This window comes from Marmota flaviventris, chromosome 12 (genome assembly GCF_047511675.1).
Source record: "Marmota flaviventris isolate mMarFla1 chromosome 12, mMarFla1.hap1, whole genome shotgun sequence".
Lineage (NCBI taxonomy): Eukaryota > Metazoa > Chordata > Mammalia > Rodentia > Sciuridae > Marmota > Marmota flaviventris.
In genome coordinates, this window is record NC_092509.1 from 46,906,276 (window position 1) to 46,913,308 (window position 7,033).

Below are 7,033 nucleotides of genomic sequence, written 5' to 3' on the forward strand. Positions count from 1 at the left end.
ATGATGACATTTTCAGGCCATCAAAACAAAGGGGAGTTTGTCTTCAGTACATTTTCGCCAAAGGAAAATCTAAGAGTGTGCTAGAGATGGAAGGAAAGTGATCTCATATTCCAAGTCTGAGATACAAACAGAAATAGGGAGAGACTTCCACTAATAGCCAAGATAAGGATTTGCCATTTAGGCTTCTGCCTGAAATATCACCACCATCAACAACAAAATGAAATGACAGAAGTGAAGGATTTAAAAGGTCAAGGGAAATATTTTGGAGGTGATGATACACATATTCTCTTGAGTGTAGCAGTTGTTTCACATGTTTCAAAACTTACATTGTACAGTTTAAATATGTGTGGTTTATTATGTCAACCATACCTCAATAATTCTATTTCTAAAAAAGTGAAAAGCACAGAAATTAGTAAATACGTGGATTAGTATAAATAACAGTGGCATCTTAATACAGAGAGGCATACAACTCTGGAAACATTCAGCAACTGGGTAAAAATATTGACTGACTTGAGACTTTGATAAATTAAATGTGTGTGTATGTGTGTGTGTGTATTGGCAAACACTAAAAAATAATATCAGAATGCATAATACCCAAATATTAGTGGGTACAGTAAAATTAGAAGAAAATAATTAACTCAAACAGCAAAAACTGACAAAAGATGGCATGAATCATGAAAAAGATGGGACAAATAGTACAAAATAAGATGACCCATGATGAAAATAAATAATTGCCTTCATTAAACACAAAGATTGTCAGACTAGATTTTTTTAAAATCAGCTATATTTTCTTTTAATTTTTTTTGTTTGTAGATAGACACAATCTCTTTATTTTTATTTATTTTTATGTGGTGCTGAGGATCGAACCAGGACCTCACGTGTGCAAGGCAAGCACTCTATCTCTGAGCTACAATCCCATCCCCCCAAAATCAGCTATATTGTTATAATAAACATATTTAAGTTTTAAGAAAGGCTGAAAGTAAAAGATGGGGAAAGAAAGATATAAGGGAAACCCCAAAAGAAAATTGATATACCTCTATTAAATCAAATATACTTCTAGGTAAAAATCATTACTATGGAAAAACAGGGTCATTTTATAATGATGAAAGATCAACCCCCAAGAAAATAGAACAGATTTAAATTTCTATATGCCTATTAAGATAGTTTCAAAATACAGAAAGCCTGACATCCTCTTTCCTATTGGCTGTGATGTGGTCTTGGTGGTTGGACACGGAGCAGGTCTTGGGGACATGGTCCTTGAACATTGAAAAAGGGCCTGGGACTCACAGGACTTTGCAGAGGAGAGCCATCACTGCAGACCTTAACTGTTCCCTCCAGAATATTATGAAAAATATAATTTCTCTCTTCTGTAAACCACTATTGCCGGGAATCTTTGTTTCCCACACCAGAACCTAATCTTAGCTAATACAGAATGAATTTATCGAAACCAATAAAATAGACACTTTTGCAAAGGAGGGGAAAATAATCATTGCTTTCTTAATCCCAAGGAGTTCTTGAGATATTATGGTAACACTTAGGCAATTAACATGATAGAAAAAAAATGTAGTTCCCTCAAATGACGACTGGCGTTACATTGCATGTGGTTTATTAATTTATGTTTCTGCTCTTACTTTCAGCTGATTAACCAGTTAGGAAGGAAATGGAAGATTAATTTGGTTCCTTCAGACTTCCTTTTCTTCCCCCATCCCTCCTTCAACCACTTAATATCCATGCAAATTGCCAAATGGTCCATTTGTGCTTAATGTCCTCTATAGGAAGTTTAGTTGATTAAAAGGAATATCCCATTAGAAGGTACACATTCTAATTTCTGTTTTATAATATCTGATTACAAAAATTGGTGTTCCTTAAGAACTAGTTTTGCTTCTGCTACTCTTGCTGTTGTTTTCCAGTGACAAGACCCAGAGAATTATTCAAGTGCAAACACTTGCCAGGTAATATAGAAATGAAAAAATTAATCACCAAGAAAGTCAAGGGGAAGATTTCAATATGGAAAAACTAAAAGCCAGTGACTTCACTAAATTTTCTTCATGAGGCTAACTCTGAAGGCTCACGGGTTCTGGCACATTTTGATAGGTGCCATAACTCTGTAACTCCTTAAAGGAGTGTGTCGGAGGAAATGACTTAAGACCTCAAAAGACATAGAAGTTTGGGAATGCTAGCAATGAACTAAATCAGTGGTCTTCCAAATGGTGTACCTGTGAACTCTTTCCCAAGGGCTTGTGGGTGTAAATGGTTTGTAGGAAATCAATTTTTAGATTCCAGAGTCTTTAAAACAAAAAACAAAACTTGGGTATCTAAGAATGTCCCTATGTGCAAAGTGTCATCCTAGTTTTCGTGTCCTGTCTCCCTTCTTATAATTATGCTTCTCTTACTGTACAAGACTTTAAGGTGTATCCCAGCCAGTGAAATAAACAAATCTCACCATTAACTCTAATTCACTTATTTTCTAACAAATAAATCATGCTGAATGGCAAAACTAGTTTTCATTGCATCTAGTTTTCCATTATTTCATTATTTGAAAAGGCTGACACTGTTGGCTTTTATCTCTTTAATAATGTTACAAAGTTGATGTGAAAAATACTACCAGCAACCCAAAGAATGATTTTTTTTCTCAAAATAAGAAATATCCTCTGTTAGCCACGTTCTCATTTGGTATGGACACATGATTTACTAGGCATCTGGAAGCCATTCTTTTAAGACGTCTTCAATGTTTCCTTTGGTGTTATTGGGAGACATCACCCGGATATTATTAATCCTCAGTTTGTTTTTCCAAAATATCAAGTCTCACATTAAATCCTTTATTCTCCATGAGGATTTCTGGAGTAATCACTTTTTGGCTAGACTACACATTTTCTATATCAAATAACTTTCCCTGCATTCCAGTGTATTTTGATCTGGGTTTGTACTTTTAAAAAAATCCAGAACAAGTGCATCCTAACAAAAATCAGTTTTAAAGTTTTTTTTTTTTTTTAGCCAATATTCTGTATTCTTATTTAGGTAAAAGAAAGAGCTTATAAAACAGCAAGGCTTTGAATACAATTCATAAAAAGATTTTAACATATTTAAAATAACTACTAAAAAAGAAGCAAATGCAAACCACTAATTCTGCTATCCATCCTAGATATTCTTGCTAACTGGTAGAATTTGATAATGCATTGGGAATAATGACAAAGATTGGAATGCAATTGATGAATGGTGATTGGTATGATGAAGAAGGGTACTTTGGCAGACTGAATTATTAGTCTTAATTATTTCCTCACTCTCGCTTAGTGTTATTATGCATCTATATTATGCATCTATATACCATGGCTTTGTGGTGGGAAAATTATGATTTCTCACTCTATTAGTCAACTTTCTGTTGCTGTAACAAAATACTTAAGTTAACCAAACTAAAAAGAGAAAAAGTTTGTTTTGCCTTAGTTTTAGAGATTTTAGTCCATGCTTGATTGGCCCTTTTGCTTTTGGGCCTGTAGTGGGAATAAGTACATCTTGGTAGCAGTGTGTGATGGTGGAAGCCCATTCACCTCATGGCTTCGAGCAAAAGAGACAGAGGAAGAGGAAGAGACCAGAGTCCCCCAAATTTCCTTCAAGGGCATGTCCCCAGTGACCTATCACCTCCCCCTAGGCCCTACCTCTTAAAGGTAATACCATCTCCCAAAATTGTCAAGTGGGGACTGAACCTTTAATGTATGAGCCTGTAGGTGACATTTAAGATTCAAACTGTAGCACCCACACTTTGCCTTTGGGTGTAGCTTTACGACCTATTTTGGTCAGTAGTATATTAGGGAACATGACGCATTCAGAGCCTTGGAGTTTCAGCGGAAGTGATCCACACAATGAGAACATCCCCATAAGTAGCAATTGCCCCTCAACCTGGGCTTTGGGATGAGATACATGAAGCAGATTCAACCAAGCTCAGAAGGCTCACAGCCTGAAGCAAAGAAACTTAGGTCCAGCATAGATCAGCCCAAACGCAAATGAAACTATAAATGACTAGATTCTCAAATGTGAGTGTTAATACACAAATACTTGGAGTTTGGGGACAGTGTGCTATGTAGTATTGTTGCAGTGATAGTTTACAGTCACAGAAGCTTCATCCTCTCTGATAATCTGTGTTCATCAGGATGGGATTTATCTGAGCCTTTGGGATGACTCACCAGGCCTGGATAATGGAGAACAAATCTTCTACAAAGTGATTGGCCCTGATTCTTCTTGAGAAGTTTATTTGCTCCTGTTGTTCCTCTCTAAAAGTCATAGTTTTGAGCAACAACTCTTACCCTTCATTGTCTTTAGTGTTGCTTAAACATTTCCATATTTTTAAACAACATGTTTTAACTATTTTTTGCTTATTTTTTTTAGAGATTATTATTCGTTTCTTACTGTCAAAGAAGAGGGTCTAATTCTACAACTATCATTTCTTCCCCACCCTACCCACACACATCCCTGTTTCAGTCTTTGTGTACTGTTGTCCCACGGAAGATTAGTTCTAGGACTCCCTCAGATACCAAAATCTAAGGATGTTCAAGTCCCTTATGTAAAGTAGCATAATATTTTCATAGAAACTATACACATAAATCGACTTGAGATTATTTATAATACTTAATACAATGTAAACTCTATGTGAATAGTTGTCATACTGAATTGTTTAGGGGATAATGACAAGGGAAAAAAACCCATCTATACATATTCAGTAAAGAAAAAAATGTTTCCCAAATATTTTTGATCCACAGTTGGTTGTATCCTTAGAAATAGATAAGGAGGATTGACTGTATTTGATTGGAAGGGCTCTTAAATATGAATCCCTATAGATCTTTGCTTTCAGGCTGGTCAGTCTCAGCTTTTCTGCCTGAAGATGTAAGCTATCTTGCCAATGCAAGGAAGAGAATGAGGGGAATCAGAATTCAGTACAGTGTTCTCAGCTGTGTCTGGAGCCCGAGTTGTAGAGATTTCTTTCTGTTGGGGGAAAGGGTTTGGGGTTGGGCTACCTTTGAACAAGATGTCTTCCTGTTTCCAGCCCACTTCTCCACAGTCTTCAGAGATGCCTCCAAGTTCTGAGCCTTTCCAAGGTCTGTGATTTACGGTTGTTTTATTTTTGTTGGCTTTGACCCCTTTAAGCTATTCAGTTTCAGCTTTCCCCTCACTGCTAAGCCACCTCAACTCTTTTGCTTTCTATTACCCATATTTTATTGACATATTTTGCCTATTTCCACTTCCTTCCTGTTCTCTTACTGTACTGTAGTTTTAGCAGAGTTAAAGGACGTGCATAATGCCTATATTTCATTGAGAGTTTAGTGGTGCAGTATGTAGATTTAAAACACCATTGATGGCATAGACCGCCTCCATTATTTCTAGAGGTGTTGGTCAGACTGTGAAGATAATATACCTCCTTAGGTTTCTTTTATATGAAATACGTGACATGCTTACTCTGTACCCCAAAACTTCAGGTTCCAGTCATTTTGATTATTTTCTTGCTTGAGTTTTCTAGTCTAAATGCCAGATAACTGGAGTACTAGACAAGGATTAGAAACAAAACATATTTTCTACATAAAGTTGCTTGAGGCCAAAATGTTTAAAGCAATTGTATAGTTTTACTTTAGGATCAAAATAATTTTGTTTGATACATATGAAATAATCTGTTATATTTTTATATTTGACATATGGCCTAATTTTTACAAATAAATAAATATAGTAGAATGTATTAGTAAATTTAAATACTTATTTTAAAAAGTAAATACACATATAAATAATTTAAATTTACTTATACATTCTATGTCTATTGTTTCTTACACTGTCCTATATTTTTACTATAGGAAAACAGGTTAAGGTCAAAAGATAGAGATTTATAAATTAGAAGAATTAATCATTCTTCCCCACCCATTCATTTTCTAAGGCAAAAATGCATTATTGAGCGACTGGGCAACTATCCACAATTTCAACACATACCTAAGAAATAAGTTGTTCAAGTCATTTCACTAGTTCAAGATACAATAGACAATTTATTCCAGAATGAGGTATGAAGCTGACATATAAAATTGTAGAAGCTTGAACTGGAAAGTCAATTATCTGACTCACACACTCTGAAGTTTGAGAAGGAAAATGAGTGGATTTCCATGGAGAAGCCCTTTGGAGAGAGCCATGACAGTCCCCTCCTCTCTACTCATTGCCTTCCTGTCACCAGCCTCAATTCAGAAAGGCAAGGAAAAGAGGGACTCTAAGGAGATCACTTGGAGAGCAAAATGTATGTCCTTTGCCCTGAGCTAGCTGTGGGCTGGAGAGGACACATGCATAGGTATCTGACTCCCACATTAGGAGTCCTGGGGATGACAGGCTTGGCAGAGTGGCTTTGGAAGAGAGTCTTCATAGTGCTGGGATTGACCTGGACTTCCAGAGCTGGCCCGGGAAATAATTTGAGAGTGCTTCTCACGGTCCAGATTTAGGTTGTGGCAGGAAAACATACTTGTGGGGGGAGGTTGAGGGGCCGTGACAGCTATAGGACCTCAGTAAACAGATGAAGTAAATTGCCAGGTTCCCAAGTGTAGGTCCAGAATAAAGAAGCTCATTTTGGGTGGAGTGAAACACAAGGGAAATGGCACCAATGAGGCAAGGTTTCTGAGGAGCCAAGATAAATGCCCACAGGAGAAAGAGTTAGGCCAAGTTTCATGCAAAGAATGCAAAGCTCATATGACGGGGCCAGACAATGAGAATATTCCTGGTCTTCTTTCTTCTTCCTTCCAAGTCCTTTCATACCCAAAGGGTTAGAATGCAGCCATGGGTAAGAAATAGTGACGACAAAGTAGGAGGAAGTAGGGATCACACATTTAAATGTCCCTAGTCCTTCGATGGCACTTTGGCTGGTCTGGTATGCTTGCCTAGTAGGATGACCTAGATCCCTATTTCTGAGAGCCTGAGCTCTTAGTTATTTTCCTCCTTAGGCTGTGGTTGCTGTAATTTCCAATTCACAACTGTTGAAAAGCTTGGAAGAGCTGGTCTGCTCTCAAGTGACTCCCCTAGG